Source organism: Ambystoma mexicanum, chromosome 4p (genome assembly GCF_040938575.1).
Source record: "Ambystoma mexicanum isolate Mex_15411 chromosome 4p, UKY_AmexF1_1, whole genome shotgun sequence".
Lineage (NCBI taxonomy): Eukaryota > Metazoa > Chordata > Amphibia > Caudata > Ambystomatidae > Ambystoma > Ambystoma mexicanum.
In genome coordinates this window covers 177,859,282-177,879,768 of record NC_090927.1, presented here as the reverse complement: position 1 = coordinate 177,879,768, position 20,487 = coordinate 177,859,282, and the positions used below count along the sequence as shown (strand labels likewise).

The following is a 20,487-nucleotide window of genomic DNA, read 5'->3' as shown; positions in this document are numbered from 1 at the left end:
TCTGTTGCTCTGCGTGGGCTTGCTTCCAAGACCAGCGTGTTGTCCCTGTGCTATCCTCTGTTCACTATTCAGGTCATAGAGCAAGAAATTGGCAGTGGGAATGTAATAAGTCAGCAAGTGTCAAAATATCACTACATAGGGGTGTGTACAACATAGCCACAGTAAAGGTGTTGTAAGAGCTAGATCTTCAGTGCTTTTCTATACTGAAGGATACTTGGAGCAGCCTGTATTGTCACTGGGATGGAGTTCCAGAGTTCCGGGGCGTAGCGAGAAGCGATCTGTTTCCTGGTTTTCTCCTTGCAAGCCACTCTAGCTTCCAGTCTGGCAATCATTTTGCTTGGAGATAACCATGTGTTGTCTGAGGTTTTTAGTGTGGCCGTCAGGTAGGCTGTCTTACTGGCGGTAGTTGCCTTGTAGGTGAGGCATACTGATTTGAAGCAGATCTTACCTGGTTGTGGTTAATGTAATTAGCATAAGATGGTGGTAATGTGGTCAAATTTCGTAGAGCTGGTGATAAGGTGAGTCAGAGTGTGAAGGCCGCGTTTGAGGGGTGCAGGAGTAGCTGGGAGCTCTGCAAGAAGGGCGATACCTCTGTCGATGTGCAAGATAATTAGTACCTGAACTACTATTCGAATGTTCTGTGGAGGGAGGAAGGCCTTGATCTTGCAGAGTAGAGACTGATACTAAGCGTCTGGCTGTATAGTCCTGATATTGATTGCCTGTATCTTGTATTCTCAATCATTTGTATATGACTCATTCGTATTTCTCGTTTTGTACTTTATTTCACAATGTAACCTAAGCTGAAAGACTTCTTATTTCCTCTGCGCCATGGTACCTCAGGGTAAGGCGCGCAATATAAATAAATAAACAAGCAAATTAAGACTTTTTCGCAATGTGTTGTTGGAAGGATAGATTTCTATCCACAATGAGGCCTAGGGATTTTGCTGAGGTGGTGAGGTGAGGGTAAACCTGTCCAAGCACATTCTGTCCAGCTGACATTGTGTGGTTTCCTGTCTGGAGGAGTGCTCCAGGAGTAAGAATTCAGTCTTGGTGGTGTTAAGCTTTAAGTAGGCACTTGTCATCCACTTTTCAATTGTTGTAAGGCATAGCCAAAGCAAAGCATTAAAGTGTGGGGCTTTGGCCTTTGTGTATGATCTGCATACTTATGCATCATGATGTTGGGGTGCCCTAGGAGTGAGCACAGCAATTCCATATGGAGGTTAAAGGTGACCAGCGGGGGCAATGGAACCCCAGAGGGACACTGAAGGTGAGGAAGTGGATTTCGGACTTGAGGGAGCCCTCTGGACAGTCTGGTGTCAGTCCGATAGGTAGTATGTTAACCATTTCAGGACGGTGCCAGAGAAGACCATCCAGTGTGACAGGCAGGTGAGTAGTGTGTGAGGGTCAGCTATGTTTAACACAACCTCGAGGCAAAGAAGGACTAGCAGGCATAAACCCCTTTTGTCGATAATCCGAAGTGTCACTAACCACACCTGCTTCTCGCTCCTCTTCAGCATGCCACACACATACCTCACACTACATAATGGGCAGCCCTACCACAGACTAAATACTCAACCCACACATCTGCCAAAAGAACAAACTGCTGCAAACAAACAACCCAGACACTGAATGTTCCCCCTCCGGACACAATAACGCCAGCGCGCACAATCCAACCACACTCAGAAAGCCAATACGCACAGATGCCAGTTCCACCTGGTTCTGCAAGCACCAACTGAAGAACAGAACCTCTATCCTATCCATAACTTACCAAACCCATTTTCTTACAGAGCCACGTGAGCGCCCGGAGACCATGCAAATGGTAGCAGTGTGCGGTATAAATCAACTTAATATAACATGAGATAACTGTATGTTGGCTGTTTCAATCTTATGTATGGGGCAGAACGTGGATTGGAAATCCCAGAGCAGACCGAGTTGCTCAGTCTCTGTGAATAGTTCTTTAGCAACTACCTCGATAACTTTGTGGATAAATGGAAGGTTCATGATCTGCCAGTAGTTTGCTAGGTCTTCCGGGTCGAGAATATTTTTTTCCGGAGTTCCCGTATAAGCCCTTTTTCAGACGTCTGGGAAAGTACCGTCGCTGAGGGAGTTGTTGACTATCTTGAGAAGAGCATTATGGGTAGGACCAGTAAGGTTTTTAAGGAAGGTGACTGGGATGATGTCATCAGTGTTCAAGGTTGGTTTTGAGGATGCAAGCATATATCCAGAGGTCCTCTGGTGAGGCGTGATAAAGATCAGTCTAGCATTGAAAGACCAATGGGGAGAGGGAGGGATCTAGTGATGGCGGGCAGAGGATTTGTTACTCTGCATGTGGAGCCTAATGATGTTGATCCTGTTGATAAAGAACGTATTGATACCCTCAAATTTGTCCCTGGATTCTGTCACCTCTGCGTCCTGTGGGGGTCTGGTCTGTGAAAAGGGCTTTGCTCCTATTAGAAAATATGAATTGCGTTGACATCAACATTTTCTGACCTAGTGGAAGATTTATTGGATGCACTAGCGCTCCACCTGGAGCTTGAAAGTGTGCAGTCAAATCCCACCCCATACTAAACCCTGAGGCTAATTGCTCCGCACTAAAAATAAAACATTCAGCACAGTTGTTTTAACTGTAGTCCATTTCAAGTCATTAAAAAAAAACATTGAAATCTACATTTGATCTACAACCATAGGCAGCTACCTTATAGTTTGTGAAAGTTCAAACCTCTACCAATATTATGACCGTGAAGACCATACGAGAGTACATAAGCTAGGTACAGCTTGGTACATTCAACATATATCAGCATGCCCTTTACGCTGTCCTTGAGATGCTAGTCAGTGATTTTCCCCAAGGGACTGAGGATGATGCAATATACTGGGTATAGTCAAAACCTTGCACAGCAGAGAGGTGTGTTAGTTTTTCTTAAGGCTGATCAGTGATGGGGTAAAAAGGAAACAAACATCCTAGTGGGCTGCAAGGGTCTCATATCGCAGAAAGGAGTTGACTATTAAAAAGGTTGATACCCAGTACTGTACTCCTGGGCGGGGGGCGCTGTACCAAAGCTTTGGTGCCAATGGAAGGGAATGTTTTCATTATGTAGGCATCAGCTACACGCACTTGTAGAACAGTGCCATGGACATTCACTTTATTTCATTATAGAAGTAAAATTAGGAACATCCTGAACCATGCCTTCATCAAAGTCAACAAAAGCACCTTAATGAATGAGATCTATAATTCCTCCCATTTGAGGCACCTTTTCATTTGCTTTTTGAGCCTCGAGCAGAGTATCTATATATTGTAATGAATCGGGAGTAAGACTCGGACACAGAGGCATTATGATGTTTGCTATGGACTTTAATTAAAGTAAGAGAAGGGTTGGAGAAAGAGCAATCTCACCCTATGACTATGAGGCGTTCCCTGCCAAACGAAAAGGATGTCAGTGTCACAATGTCCAAAAATAAAGAGTTCTCCGTCCTGTGTCCAAAACCCTATCCTGACCCTTACAAGCTAAACTGAGTTATAAAGTCTCTCAACTAGTCATTTATATCTTGTTCCAACTCAAAGTTCCGAAATGGTGCATAAAGAAACATACGATGTGGGATGTTTTTACCCTTGCATCCAAGCCCTACCATAAAACTGTGCAGTACTGGCATGGAAAACATCATGATGGCCAGAACTCCCCAGAGAGTGCACAGGGAAAACATGAAGAATAGGCTGCCACCCATTTTTGCCTATGTTGTGAGCACAGGAGGGCACTGCCTAAAACCGCCATTAGGATACACACACATTAGCCTGAAACCATTGGGAAGCAATTCAGAACTGTGGGGAATTAATTTTCTTAATCCCAAAAATGGTTGCATTACCAGTACTCACCACTATGAGAAAGCTGGTGTTTTAAAACCACCAGACTTTTGTATAAAACTGAACAAATGAAACAAAACCAGACCAAGGAAAGACTTGCTAAGAGGTGGATACAATGTAAAACTATATTCTGAAATGACTTGAAGGAAGTAATTATTTAATGTATAGGTAAAAATTGTCAGTTTGATTTGAATGTGGAAAACAGAGAACAAAAAGTGACATTTAGCTGAAACCTGGCTTAAAGAAACTGAATTCTGCCTGACAACTACCCCGACAGGAGTTGAAACTGGATGCTCAGCCACTCTGCCCCTGGCCAAAAGGAGTTAACACCTCTCTGATTAGATTAGGGGAGCAGCAGCTGGGGACTACAGGGAGTTGAACAAAGGCCAGTCCTGGACTCAGGCAAATGTTATATTGGGGACGTCGTAAAATAGCTTCCTCTTGGGAGAAACTGGGGGGCAGCTGTGCCTCTGTGAACAAGCTGGCTTTGGGGAAGTGGATAAACCAGTTATTCCACCCTGTGATGTGGGAAGCCACACCCCTTTTTGACCAGAGCATGATTTTAAAAAGATAGATAACTCATAGTGCGGACTTGTCAGAATTATATAAGTAATATCATTATTTTTGTGATTTTTCTGTGAATATTTTAAGAGGCGTTAGGACCCTGTGGTGTATTCTGGGGGGTTGCTAGCGGAAAATAGGGTCTCACTCCAAATGTATGCATGTTAAAAATCTGACACTTTATCATCTGTTACCCATATCCCTGGTGCACATTTGTGTAAAATCTGGAAAGGTTTAGAGGTCGTTATCTGGATGAAAAGGGGAGAATTCTGTCATCAGTGGACACGACATCGTACAAAGACAGGGATCGGATGGTTTGGTGCTACAGAAAATATGTTAATTGGACCTATAATATTAGAAAAACGGTACATAGATAAATATGTATTTGGGTCAGAAATAGATTTGTGTGCAATCTGACAAGGATAGGTTCCTCTGACCATAAAACCTACAGCATCACTCTGACTAACATTTCCTTCCCCCAATCAAGGGAGAGAGGAGGAATTGGCCAATGATAAGGGAGAGGGGCAGGTTTAGTTATGACCAACGCACACACCCACTTTCCAAAACACATAAAAAGAGACTGCTGGGACAGGTAGAGACATTCAATTCCATTTGCTGCGGAGCATGCTGACCGACGACTTCACATCCAGAGATCCAGACTTCAAATCAATCAATCTCCAGAACCTGTAGCAGAAATGAACTCCAGAATGTGTAGCAGAGAGGCCTGAATCCACCAGCTGAATCCTCTTCAGCAGGCCTCAAAACTAACCAAACTATTCAACAGCCGGGCGAGCTGTTTGAAGTTTTGCCAAGAATTTTTGCAAGAACCTGTAGCAGTACCCAGAAAGCAGTGTTACATCCAGAATCCAGAGAGGATAGACCAGCAGAGCAGAGCTGACCCAGATCGCTGTGAGCAGAACCGGTGCCTGATTGACCCGCCGAGCAGACAGAACCGCAACCAGACGTGTTGACCAGATCCGTGACGAGGCCTAGTTCAAATTTATATTGTGAGTACCTAGCAGAACTCTGCAGAACGAATCTCTTAGTTAAAATAATCTAATCCAACTATTTTAACCTAAGTAGAACTGCCTCCTAGAAATCGTGTCATCTGTCATTTTTAAAGCTGCACAACTGTCACCTTTCAATTCTGCAGCTGCAAGCTGTCACCTGTCATTTTGAGTTTACTTTAAATCCGAAAAACTACCTTTATTTAATCGTCCGTATCTCTGGAACTTGTCTCCACTTGTCAAAATAGCAGCTCCATTCTTTCTTTTGTTAAAATCCGTTGCGACTTGGTAATAACTCATAGAGCATTGCTAAAAGTGAGCCTGAACTAATACCAACACGCATCTCCCACTCACCCTGAATCTATAGAGGGAATTAAAATCAGTTGGCACATTTTCCCATCCATTGCCATTACATTTAAAAAGCATTTTGGGCCTGTGTTTCAAACTCCTACCTGTTTCCTCTAAGCTTGCTGGGGGGAACTGAATTTCGTATTTGATTGCATTCCTGAGAACTGTGTGCTCCTCTTTCCATCTCCTTCCATTTCTTACATTGCATAGAGGAGGGGGGTGAATTGCCAGAGAAAAAGTGATTACCTTATCTTTTGCTAAAATCATATCAAGTATTTCTGTACTGCATTTTATTCCTCATTGCTTTTCCCTTGAAACCATAAAAGTATTTTTGCTACTTTATCCATCCTATACTAACTCCTCATTGATTGTAAAGAAGTGTGCTAGTGCCAGATTACCCATTGTTGATCAACATCATATGTCTAAGTGTACTATCAGATATTAATTTATTATAAAAGTGTGATATATATATATATATATATATTGTTTAATTTTTCAAATAAACCTTTTAATTTGCAAAACAAACCTACTTCTCGGCTCAGTGGGGTCAAGGGGATTCTAAGAGGGGGGTGTTATACAAGGGTTGTCATCCAGAGTACTGAACTGGATATAAAATACATCAATAAGGGTTTTCCTCAGCATCCCAGACTAGGCATTGACTTAGCTGTAGTGTTGATTGAATATCGCTTACAACGTTCAAAGATCCACAATCGTCAGCAAGGAGGGAGGGGTTTACTTCCCTGTGAGTTTCACCCCTCCTTGTCTGCTCACTCACGATTTCTCAGAAAGTATTCCTCTTCTACTAAGCTCTTTACAGTTTATAAACACAACAATAAAAGGGGTATGTATCTTCGCTTTATTTCGTTGCCTCAATATGCCATTTTCTTATCCAGGGGCCGTTATTCTCTTTCCGCTTGGACTGTACACATTCAAGAAGTTGATTCCCACAGACTTTTAGATATTGGCCTACAGGCCCCAGATTTGTAATCAATTCACCAGGTGTATTCCCTTGCCACACTTTCTTCTTATTGTTGCTTTTCTCGCAGAATATAATTTACCAAACCCATGGAGGATCCAGTTCCTCTCCTTGGGCTTCACACACTTGCAGGGTTTCTTTTCCTTAGCTTTCCAACCCAAGGGCTTCTCCCAGTTTGTCCCACTGTTTGTCAAGTGGGATGTGGCTCTCTTCCCCTGGGTTTGAGACAGTCAAGGAATGTTTCTTGTTCATCAGCAACATTTAATTGTAATTCTTTTCCCCTGAGTTTCCCACATCCTTCACAATTTAAGTTCACAGCCTCGTATATTCAATAAATCAAGCCAGGGGCTATGGTTCCCTTTCCCTACATCTTACACACTCGTGGGATTCGTTTCTCCTCTGTGCTTTCCACACTTTATTCACCTTTCCACCCCAAGAGGAATGATTCCTGTCCCTTGGGTTTCTGACTTCCCATAGGCCTGCCTGGTATATTCTCCTCCCAGGACTTTTCAATGTTTGCTGTATTTGGGTGCAGTTCCCAGACTCGCAATCGCACTGTCTGGTTTACTCTCCTGCCAGGTCTTTACAACATTCAGTTCCAAGGGGCATCCCCTCAATATTTACCTTCATCACCATTAAGGACACAAGGGGGTATCCCTCTTCCCCAAGTATCTCTTTCTTATAGTCCTTCACTGTTACTTACTTCTGTGTACTTAACCATAAACTTCCCCAATCACTACAATTATCCAGAACACTTAATATGCAAACAGTGGGATTTTGTTCTCCACTTTCAGTGATTAATATTTTCTCAGAACCCACCGGTGCCCCAACCCTCCACAGTGGGCTCAACAGTGTTATGATGGCTTCCCTGCTCTCTCTCAGGTCCTTCTCCATGTTCGACTTCTCATGGTGGCGAGAGAGCGGCTCTGCCTTGCAGCAGAAGGGTGTTTGCCTGATGCTCTGACTTCCCTTGCCGACGCAAAGCTTTTCCACTGCCTTGCGTCCCAGTTCAGCATCTCTGGTGCCCTCGTGTATGCCTCTCTTGGCCAGCCTCTGCCTTCTGTTCTCTCCGTGCCTTGGTCGCTGCCTCGCTCTCCACTCTTCAGGTTCCCAGACAGAGCTAGGGATATTTCTCTGCTCTCATCTAGCGTCTCTGTGCTCAACTGCCCAGCTGACAGCATGGCTTCCCTCGAGCCGCCCCGCCCCGGCTGAAGTGAATCTCCTTTCATCTTGACACTTCCTGCTTTTAAACATCGCAGCACCTCCTGGGCTCCACAAACAACTAGAGCGCATCTCCCGTTCCGTGCTCTGTATTGCTCCCATGCTCTTCCTTGTCTGATTGTCTTTACAGAAGATATTAGAAAGAGTTCTACTATTGGTATAAGGTGGTTTAACTGGGTCTCTATCACAATACGCCATAAAGGTCTGGGAGTTCGGGAGGGTGTCATGTTGTGAGTGTAAAGGGGGATGCCATGACCTTACCAGTGTGTCTCCTTTCCTCCCCGGAGGGCTCTCTCCTCCATTATGATCCTCCCTAGGACAACCAACCCCGGGTCGCTATCAGTTAGCGGCTTCCCTTCCCTGGCCATATAGGAAGAGTTTCCCCTGAGAGGGAGGGATGACATCGCTAGATTTATTATAATATGTTGGTGTGAAAACATCTACACATTTTAACTAAAGCGAATATCCAGTTTTCGGCATCAACCTTGATACCCTATCATACTTGGCTTCTGGAGTGGTAATGGAAGGCAGGGTGAAAGTAATCGGGACAAAACATGTTTGGGGTTGGTTGTGATGCTGTCCACAGGACAGTTTGGCATAGCAGTTTAGACTGGATTTGCCTCATATGGGAGGTAAAGTCAAGACTAATTGTAAATGGATGGTTCTTTAATGGCATTGATGAGGCAACACATGATGGAATGGAATGGCACATAGAGGAATTCCTAATATTTAAGGAGTGTTAGGTCAGTATTATCCATTTATAACGTTTTGGTTTCCTAAGTGCACACATTTCCCCAAATACCAGGAATGGCACTACATTTTTTTACTGAATATTTCTAATTTAAAGCAATTACTGCTTATAACATTTTCCAGACAGCTGCATCGAATACTGATATAATGATGGCTGTTTGATGCAATTCTCAGGCCAATGCTGCAATAGAAGCAGGTATCCTCCATCTTCAAGGTACTTTAATCGGCAAACTTACAAAAGGAGTTAAGGATAAAAACGTCTGTTCAATCCAATAAGCGTTATGTTTTTGTCTACACCAGTATCAGTTAGTTTAGAACCTGACAGAAAATATGTTCTGAATACTAATATGACCAACATCACGTTATACCTCAAGCAGATGCGTTCATGCTGTATTTGGAACCAATGCCTGGTTTGTTGGTACCCTGCGTGTGAGCTCAAGAAATCACTGTTCAGTCTCCTTCTATATAGATAGCTCACTGAGTTAAGGGCTTGATTCAGTATTAGTTTCTGAACCAGCAGGCCACAATTCCATTTGTATTTATTGCAAACAGTAATGACTTACAAAGTAGGCAATAACGAAGAGCAAAAGCAGGCATAGGGTAAGGTGCCTTCGCATAAGAGCATTGTTCAATTAAGTGACCTACTGTTTGGTGAACAGGTAAGTGTGGGGATGGGGATATGTGCCAGGAACAGGTACTGGAAGACCATATTTTTTTAACATTGACAGCCTGAGGCCAATATTTACGTACTTACAAGTTAGATACTGTGGTCATGAGGGCCGAATGCAGGAAGAATGGGTTGGGTGATTAGTTTGGAGTGGAGAGTGGAAAGATCTGGGATCATTCCATCTCTAGCAGGCAGAGTTTGAGCTGAAGTTTGAAGTTTCAATGAGGAGATGGCTTTGTTGGCCCCGGGGTAGAGCATTCCAGTGGAGTGGAGCAAGAGGGGAAAATGAGTGAAAAAGGGAGGTGAAACAGGGGAACCAGTTACTAACAGGTTATGAAGAGAGGAGGAGCATACATTGTTTAGGGAGTATCTAGTGAGATGCCGTCAGCAAGGGTGCAGGGGGCAAGATCATGGATAGACTTATAGATGAGTCACAGGAATTAACAGCGAGAATCATTTTGCAGGGAGATCCATCCATTGTGGTGGTCGGTAGATGTGGAGAAGGGTGCATGTTGCAAAATTGAGGGCTTTGTCGAGGGGACCAAAGAGTAGAAATGTGGACCAAGAAGAAGCCTTGCTTAGTAGTCCAGATGTCTGACTGCAAGCAGAGAAAGTGTTTTAGTTGAGTGGTCCCTTAGGTGTTTAAAGATTTTTCTAATGTTTAGGAGGTTGCACCTGGCTGTAGTGACATTGGCCATGATGAACTGGAAGAGTTTCGGGTCACTGTCAGCGATAACCTCAAATTCATAGGACATGCGTGAGGGGGATAAGGTCAAGGAGGAAAGAGATGAGAGAGGTGAGAGATGGGTTGGTATCGGAGGTATGGAGAAAAAGGACCTTGTCTTTGAGGAGTTGAGTATGAGGAAGCATAAATCCATCCAGTGGAAGATGATGGTAAGGCAGACGGTGATGCATTCAGAGATTGCAAGGGTGAAGACAGGGAAAGGAGAAGAACATTGGAGTATCTTCAGCAAAGAAGTGTGAGTTAAATCCCAAGGAGAAAATAAATTTGCCAAGGGAAAAAGTGCATAGGGTGCAGAGAAGTGGGCCTAACGCTGGTCCTTGAGAACCTCTCACTGCAGAGGCTGTCAGGGAGGGGTGCTGGAGTGCAATGAAATGGACGAGTGGTCAGAGACGGACACACACAGTCAAGTGCAGTGTCGTTGAATGCAAGGAGGGAAAGAGCTTGAATGAGGGAGGTTGATCATTAGTGTTGAATATATCAGAAAGGTATAGACGGATGGGAATGGCATTGAGAGTGGTTGGAGTATAAAGAGGATTGTTGATGGGGATGGTAGGAATTGCAGTGGAATGTTTGGAGTGGAATACAGATTGGAGGGACACGTGAATGTAGCTCAAGGTAGTTAACTATGCAGTTGAAGACAACCTTCTCAAGAACGTTAGAGTGGTAGGGAAGGAAGGAGACTGGTCTGTGCAATGAGAAGTTGTTGTGGTCATACCTTTATAAGAGTTCTGCATGTGGCTGTTATCTGCCCGGTTAGTCTGATGTCCGATTAAAGAAATGTTGAATAAGTTGGAGAGGTGAGCGGAGGTCAGAGGTACAAGTACCCTAACAGTTGTTTTTCTAAGGGGTCAATTAGTTCCTGTGGTGGATTGGCAGAGAAAATAATGGATGGACGTTCAGTGTGGAAGATGGCAGAGAAATGGGATAGAGACATGAGTGTTGGGAAGATGGGAGAAGAGGAGACTGAGGCAGATGGTAGGGGAGATGGAAGTGCAGACAGGAAGTCCTGCATCTTGGTGACTTTAGTGGAGAAGTAAAGGACATATCCTGGTAAGGCTAACTCAGCCTTCCTTGATAAATTGGATATTATTGGACAGGGCTATAGTAGAACTTTTTATTTCCTGTGCTATGAAACAGGAAATACGTCAGTTCACCTTACTCCCTTGGCATAAAGGAACCCCTCTACAATTATGTAACAAATGTATTAATACTTTGTAAAATATATTACTGATCCTGCTATGGTGGACTAGTGCCCACTGGACAGTGAACCATTTTGTTTTTGAATCATCATACAGTCTGATTGTGTAAAATGTCACTCCACTGTCTATCGAATAAAGGCTGTTTACATGTAAAGAAGATGAGAGAACCACTTCACCATCAAAACCGACTGCTCAGCCAGGCCTCTGTGTGTACTTATAGAAGTGGAAGGGAACACATTATTAAGTAGACTTAAGGCTACTAAGTATAAACGCGTCAGCTCTACAAACATTTGGTAATGCTAACGTTAAGGGACAAACACTGGGTACAAAGTTAACACAATGTAAAGTTTTCAAAGGTTGTGAATGCTGTCAAGTTGCAGAGGCAACCTGAATCACACCACATCGTTATGTGGGATGGCCCGAGTTGGGGCACATCCCAATGGAAGTGACGTTGGGTTAGAGATGCGGGCGGCGGGGAAGAAAGGGTCCGTTCCGGATATGTATTGAAATAAAGTTAGACGTGTTGATGAACCCCTCCATGTGCTGCGTCATCATTGGGACTGGCACGCAGCCTCTTGTGCACCGGTAGTGGGCCATCCCTGCTACAAGGGACACAACATTGGCGACGAGCGGGCAATGGACTCGCGTTCGCAGCTGTTCCCTGTGAAGGGATCGCACGGCGCATTGAGGGCAGGGGAAGGATGTCGATGGGCATGATCCTCGCGCATCGGCGCGCCTCCCCATGCTAAGCCAACCCCTCCTCCTCCTACATCAAGTCCACGGTTGGCCTTCTGGGCATGCAGTGTACCGAAGCCTCGACAACAGAGGTAAGGTGCATCCACCCCCCTAGCCCCACAGACACGAGGAGAGTCAGCACAGTGCAAGAAAGCTGCATGTGCCACGCGCACTTCTCAAAAGGCAGCAAAGCAGGAAAACAGTGCACGCCAAATGCAATAAGGCACCTCCCCCCACCCTGAAAGTGACCCTGACGCAGCCAAGTACCCTGAGTGCAGGGGCAAGATACCTCCCCACTGGGCCTGCGAGTGGCCAAGGTACCTTGGAGGTGCCAAGGACTAGGCCTAGACACAGAGTGCAGACCTGTGCACCCAGCAGAACATAGACCACTATATAAGGGGGACACCCCAGAGCAAGAGACAGCAGAGCCACCAACCACAGACTGACAAAGACTACCACCACTCAGAAGGACCACCATCATGGCCCACCATGTCGGATCAAGAAGCATTCTCAACATCGGCCGACGGTGCGCAGGGAGGCACCACTGGCTGGGCAAACCCACCCGGTGGCACCTCGCAAAACCTACACCTGCCCCACGCTTTTGATCTGCGGGACACCAGCAACCTAGGGCCCAGATGCGCAATATGGCTGAGGGACTTCAAATTCTATGCAGGGGCCATCGGCTCACAGACGACACACGCCTAAAGAATACCCTGTCCATGGCTGTCACGCTCACCTGGTCTCCACGGGGGCGTAGCACGTAGTCGTATGACCGAAATCTGTATTGGCATAGTTTTGATGGTATGATGGTGTCCTCTCCCCTGCTATCTCCACAGGAGGCGTTAGCCTGCAATGTTGAAACAAGATGTTAGCTAATCAGTGGGTTTGGTTGGTCCCACTTCCTGCAACCTCCTGATGCCCGACTCCTCTCCTGCTCACCTTTGAGTTATTGAGGTAGGCTCTACGTCGTGCTTGACCTTCAGCAGGGGCGCAGTAGGCTCAGTCTTTCTCTGGGCACAGTTACTTCACTGTTCCTGAGTGTCTGTTGCTGTGTTTCAGGAATGCTTGGATTAATCAGGTAAGTCTCTATCTCAATGACAGCTTGGTATAGATGTTCAAAGTCTTATTGTTCCAAGGTTTAAACGTGTTTTGTCTTTCTTGCAGATGCAGTCTCGTACGGAAGGTTGGAAGAAGAATTGACTCTCCTAGGATGCTGAACTGGTTGTCTCCAGGTGAGTATGAGCGCGGATGAGTGGCGCTGGATGGCTGAACAATTGTTCGTTTTTGTATTGTGTGTGACTAACCTGCTGTTTTCTGTTCCCTTTTTGCAAGCTCAGCGCGGCCCCAAGAGGAAGAATGGAAGAACCGCTCCGAAGTAAACCGGAGGAATGCAGAATTCCAGGGTGAGTATTGGATGCCTATGCAGAAGTCCTTTTCCAACAGAGGCAGCAGTCGGAAGACCAGCTGGAGATGTGACCGATGGACGGAATTGCAGGTAAGGCCTTTGTCGCTGTAGTAACACCTATTCTTCTCCTTTTCTTCTTCCAGGCACCGATGGATGGAAATCTCAGACGGGCGTGGCTGTAGAAACTCGAGGACAGAGCAGACACGGTGAGTGTTACGCTGCAGGAGTGCAGAATAACGCAAAGCGTGTTCTGCCTGCAGGGTGTGGCTTAAATAGCCTTGCAAGTAGTTCCAGGTAAAGTAGTCCCTTTACCACACCCTGTCTCTCAGGAAAAGTAGTCCCTCTGCCACACCCTAGATATACAGAAGGCTCAGCCTCACTAGGCAGATTAAGTAGTTCCATAAATTCAGCCCAATTCATGAGCCTGGCGCCAACTTCGCCAGGACTGAGTCCATGAGGCTCTGGGGCACTTCCTTGGGGCCTGACAAGTCCTTCTGGGTGACGGGGACTGGGGTGGGCCCAACAGCTCCCGGGGTTTCAGAGCACGCACCATGACAATGGCAGTGGGACCAGCAGTGCGGGACACCGCAAGAGAGTTTCTCGACCTGGATACTGCATCCTACCTTGATCTACATAGCAAACTATTGTAATATTTCATCCCTCACACGAATATCGACTACGAGAGGCACATCTTTCACACAACACGTCAAGAAAAAGGGGAGTCCTTGGACAACTACGTCAGGAGGCTCCACATCAAACTCAAATACTGCGAATTCCACCGATATTCTAATGACGAGGCCCTGCAATCTCAAGTCATAGCAGGCTGCGAATTAGAAGCATTCCAGAAGAAACAACTGCAAAAGCAGCTCTCGCTGGAAGACAAGCGCTGGCTCGGATGGAAGCGGCTGCAGAGTCTCAGCTTGACAACTTAGGGAAGATCACAGTACACCACTAACCGGCGGAGTCAGACACCATCAACAAGCTGTCCACAACGTCGGGCCCACCCTGTAGAAAGCTGGAAGCTGCCTGTTTCCGGTACGGATATGAATACATTCACACAGGAGAATCTCCTGCCTTGGGACAACAGTGTGCCGCATGCGGGGGAGATGACCACTTTCAGGCTGTCTGCAAGAACACTCCAGTCCACACGCCAAGCACACAGAGGTTCCAGGAACGACGCAGAAGCAACCGAGCAAGCCCCCCAGGTGGGCGGTTGGAAGGGGAGCCAAGAAGGTAGAGGAGAGAAGAACGTGATTGTCGGACCACTTCCACCCGAGATGACCGCCGGGCTCCGGAGGGCGCCAGGCGCATCGGCAGGAGAACATTCATTAGCTACATAGAAATGAGATACCCGTCAAGCAGCGAATCCCCATCATCGGGTGACGACCAGCACAAGAAGGTCTACGTGTGGGCCCTCAATAACAGTACGGCCACCCTACACAGCCCGATACTCACACTACAGGTCCACAACACCCGATGGGATTCCTCATTGACACGGGGGCAACAGTAAACATCATAAGTGATGCAGCCTATAACACATTAATCCAGCCCCCAAACAGTCTACAATTGACATCTACCCATACGGCTCGACCACGCTGTTAGCCTGCAAAGGTATGATAACAGCCTGGTGCACTCATAAGACCTATGTGGCAAAGATAACGCTAAACGTTTTAAAGACGAAAGCCAACAGTGGCTGCATCCTCAGTTTCAGGATAGCGGTTGACATTGGACTAGTACATACTTTATACCAGCTAATGGCACACAAGTATTTCGCCATCTCAGAAGATGTGGATGCTGTATTCCCAAAACTATTCCAGGGGTTCGGAAAGCTGAAAGATAGAATGATTCAACTGCACATAAATCCTGAAGTCCGACCGGTGGCCCAACACTACCGTGGCATACCTGTGAGTATACAGAGGAAAGTGGAGGAGCAGATAGACAAGCTCCTGCAACAACAGGTAATCAAACTCATCACCGGTCACACCCCATGGGTGTCACCCATAGTCCCGGTGTCCAAGAAGTCGGTGGACGGATCCATATGGTTGTGCGTGGACACGCAAAGAGCTAATAAAGCAATCGAAAGTGAACGGCACCAAGGATCACAGGCATGATCCACTTGCTCCACAGTGCAAAGGTGTTTTCCAAGCTTGACCTCACAAAAGGGTATCACCAAATAGAGATAGCATCCAAATTGAGATCCTTCATGACATTTGCAACACACCTCAGACTATTCCAGTATCAAAGACTTTGTTTCGGCATCTCATCGGCGGCAGAAATATTTCAGGAGGAGATCCACAAGTTCATAAGGCACGCACCCAGCTGCCTCAACTACTCAGACGATGTGTTGGTGTTTGGAAAATCCAAGGAACAGCACGAAGTGGCCCTACACCGAGTGTGTGCCGCAGTCCAAGCGGCTGGCTGCACGCTCAATAAATCCAAGTGCGAATTTGGGAAGGGGCCACTTTGATTTTTCGGACTTCAGACACATTTTTTCGGAAAAAGAGATGTGGCTTGACCCGGACAAAGTAGCGGCTCTCAACACTGCACACCACCCTCCCCCTCCACCCCAGAACACGTCCGAACTTTGGTGCTTCCTGGGCCTGGCAAGCTACTGTTCCAGGTATCTCATCTTTAATCATGAAGCCAGGCACAAGGCCGAGGCTGTGAGAGAGGACATCCAGTGCCTGGACCTGGTAAGGGACAAGTTATCCATCATCGATGACCACTTGGTGCTCGAAGGCTGCAAAGTGGTCGTCCCTGAGGCTCTGTGCACAAAAATCATTGGGTTGGCACACAAAGGCCACCTGGGGTGGTGTCAACGAAGCGGCTTCTTCGACAAAAAGTGTGGTTCCCCAAGATGGACACTATAGAGGAGGACATGGTGGGGGATGCCCCACCTGTGCACAAGTAGCCCAGCCGTCACACCAGAACCCATTACAGATGTCCCCACTCCCAGAAACCGTGTGGGATAAGCTGGCAGTGGACTTCTTTGGCCCCCTTCGAAATGGTTCCTATGTCCTTGTGCTAATAGACGAACACTCTTGCTTCCCGGAGGCACAGCTAGTGGAGAGAATGGTGGCCACGTGTGTGATCCCGGTCCTAGACCGCATGCTATTGGTCTACGGAATCCCAAGAGTCATCAAATCTGATAATGGCCCTCCCTTCACAAGCCATGACTTTCAGATCTTTGCGAAATACATGGGATTCCAACACAGGAAAGTGAACCCCTCTGGCCGCAAGCTAACGGAATCATTGAAAGGTTCATGGCAAGCATCAAGAGGACACTGCAGATAGCCTCCATCCTCAAGAAGTCATTTGAGCAATCTCTCTTATCAGCTGCTGAGAGAATATAGACACACGCCTCACATCACGACAGGAGTGTGCCCGGCTGACCTAATATTTCGACGGCATATCAAGACGAGGCTGCCCGAATGGGCCCACGGTTGCCTCGCTGACTACTATGGAACAAAAAGCGCGGGACAAAGACTAGGAGGAAAAGAGCAAGATGAAGGACCGAGCAGATACCCGCAGGCGGGCTCAGGACTGCATGATCGAGCCAGGTGATCAAGTTATGTGTGCGTCAAACAAAAGGAAGACGCCACTTTTGCTCCCGACCAGCTGTTGTTGACCCCGAACGAAAGGCACCATGATTACGGCGATCGGGAATGGCCAATTGTCTGTGATAAGGAACTCTTCCCACTTTAAAAAGGTCGAGACCTTCCCGGTCCACAGGCAGGGGTGGGTCTGTGACAGCATCGATGAAGATCAGTCAGATGAATCGTATCTGGGTGACGGGTGCTGTGGGAAGAGGATGACAGTGGAGAGGGGGAGGACTCGCCCCCGCCGATTATACGCCATACCCCAAGGCCTCAGAGATGTCGTATGAAACCACTGCAATTGATTGATGACAAATGCTAACACTAAGGTACACAGTATTTTCCTAATTCAAAAAACCCTATCACACTGCAAAGGAAATCTTAACTCGCAGTGCACCAGTAGTGCACATGACATATTTGAACTATAACATGGATGTGAACCACTTAGTATTCAAAGTGCGTGTTTTGAAGTAATCATCCTTATTTGAAGTATGATGGCCAGGAAAGATTGACAGTAAAACATGGACCGGATATTTGAAAGATTGTTGCCAATACCAAGCTGCTCAAAGTGGCACTTTTTTATTAATTGTGTCCATGTCCCTTTCAAGAACTGGGGTTGCCATGAAAGTCGCATTGTGAAGACAAAGGAAGGTTTGGTAGCATGCTATGCCCCACCAATATTGTGTGCAATTTAGCACACGTGTAGAAGCTGCCTCGTCAATATGCATACACTCCTCATTGCCTCTGTGCCCTGCTCTGTGCCCTGCACACGATTAATACATTTTGAAAAGGATGTGCTGTGCTGTTATCCGGTGCTTCCATACATATCGCCCCATGTGGTGGGCTTTCTGACTGCACAAGGCAGATCACTCTCAACTCTTATTCCCTAACCTCTAGGCCGAAATGCTGCATATGCAGAGAGATGCTTCTGAAAAGGAAAGTTCCTCAGACGGACCAATAGGTTTGCAGCAGGGTCAATCACACGTCACGAAGGTTGACATGTGAATGAAGCTGCACGCATCACTAAAGCTCTATCAAGGCACTTGCCAGCTAGGCAGTCTCTCAGTTCCACCTTATATCAATCCTGGTCACCTTCCCCAGCACCATATGGCTTTACCTGTGCCGCTCCTGCTACATCCCTCCTACCCACAACACCAGAAGATACAGTGCTCTCCAAAACTGTTGGGTGTCCTGACCCACGTTTAAGCTATCATGCCACAACATTTGGTGCTGTGGGCTTAGAAAATTCAAGATGGCAGAAAACCCACATGTGCGCCGAAATCCAGGAAAGCTGCGCAGTTTGTGCGCACACCAAAATGGTTGCCTCACTTGCCACCCACCAGTGCGAGAATGAAAGGCCGGGTTGCCATGAGGGAAATGGGTTGCCAAAGGAAAAACAGTAGCGCCGGTTAGATTCAAAGCGCTTTAAAACCACCATTGGACTACCCGCACAGTAGTCTGAAACCATTGGGAATGGCAATGCTGATTGCCAAAAGCAAACCCATAACTGTTGGGAATTCATTTTCTTAAATCCCAAAAATGGGTGCAGTACCAGTACTCACCACTATCCAAAAGCCGGCAGTTTAAAACCACCCTGTGTTTCTCTGAAGGCAGGCTCAAAATGTCTATTTTAAACATTGCAACACATCTAAAAACTCACTGGACACCAGCAGACATTTGGTAGAATGGAGTGTTGTGTGCCTACAAAATCTGGGAAATGAAGAGCCCAAAACAATGCTTATAACAAAACTGCTATGGAGTCAGCAGTTTAAGTTGCACTGGATTTAAAGACACTAAAATCGAAAATGTTTAGATTAAATGAGTGACCTATGTTTGGTGTCACATGCCTTTGTAACTGTTGAAATGTCATAGTTTTGCACTTAGAATCAGCATTCTAGCTGCATGTGTAAAATTGCAAGTTAATTTAAAAAGCAACAAAAAACATGACAGTTAGCTGAAAGTCTGGCTTAAGGAACTTGATTCTGCCTGGCAACTACCCCCATCAGGAGTGAAACTTGAGTCACAGCTGTGTTCCCAGGCCTAGCTGCCCTTTTGCTGCTCACACCAAAAGGGATATGACACTTCCCTGATTGAATTACCTGGGCTCTACAGGAGCTCTGAACAAAGCCTGTCTTGACTCAGGCAAAGGTTTTATTACAGCGGTCGTAAAATGTAGCTTCCTCTTGGCAGAAGCTGGGAGGGGCACTGCCTGTGAGAGCAAGCTGGCTTGGCAGAACTGGATAAACCAGTATTTCCACCATGTGACCTGGGAAACCACACCCCTTTGTAGCCAGAATATTGTTTAGAAAAAGATGAATAACTCATGGTGCGGACATGTGAAAATTTTATAAATGATACCATAATTCTTGTGATTTTTCTGCCCACAGTTTAAGAGGTTTTTAGAACCGGTGGTATGTTCAGGGGGGTGTTAGCGGAAAAGTGGATATTACTCTAAATGTATGCATGTTAAAAATCTGAAACTTCATCAGCTAATGTCCATACTCCCTGCGCACATGTATGTAAAGTTGGGTCAATGTCAGAAATTGAAAAATCAGTTAAAAAGTCAATTATGTGCCATTTCTGAATGCAAGCTCTTAGAAACAGCAGATTTGGACAGAGACATGGCTAAATTCAGCCACACCATGTATATGTAATTTCAAGCAACTGTGTAACTGTGAAATATGTCTTTTGTTATCAAATATAGAATATGTGCAATCTGACAGGGGAGTGGCCTATCTGCAAGCCATAAAATGACATCACTCTGACTCACAGTTCCTTCCCCAATCAAGTGAGGAATGAAAGCTGGACCAATGACAAGTGAGAGGGGCAAGTTTAGTTATGACCAACACACACACCCACTTGCAGAACATATAAATGGACCACTGAAACTTAGGTAGAGACCTTCAATTCCATCTGCCGCTGGAAGCTCTGCCGGAAAAATCCATACTTACCTCCATCAAACTTCAAAGAGCCAACACTTAGACTCCAAGATAAACAGAGACTTCAGAACCTTAACCAGAAAGGCCACTGCCAGCAAGAGTATTTGTCAGCAGGCCTCAAAATATTTTTGCAACTGAACTCTTCAGACAGCCGGGCGAGCCGTCTGAATTTTTCACAAGAACTTTTGCAAGAACCCGGTGACAGAAATATCCAAAGAGAAGGCAGGCCATTGTAGCCAGAGTGCTTACCCCGATGCTGTGAGCAGTTCCAGAGACCAGACGCTGTGCCCAGAGACCGTCCGAAGTCCAGACCTGTTGACCAGATCGTGACAAAGCCGCCTTCCTGTTTAAAATCTCTTGTGAGTACCGCAAAACTGTACCAAACCAAAGCTCTTAGTTTAAATTCATCTAATTCAATCTATTTAACCTAACTAGAACTGCCTGATAGCTCCAATCTGTCACCTGTCATTTGCATAGCTGTC

General features: G+C 46.1%; 1 protein-coding gene across 1 annotated transcript in view; it reads left to right on the top strand.

Moving 5' to 3' along the window:
• EPHX2 (epoxide hydrolase 2) overlaps nt 1-20,487 on the top strand; it is a 1,142,911-nt gene that overhangs the window by 434,531 nt on the left and 687,893 nt on the right. The window lies entirely within an intron of this gene.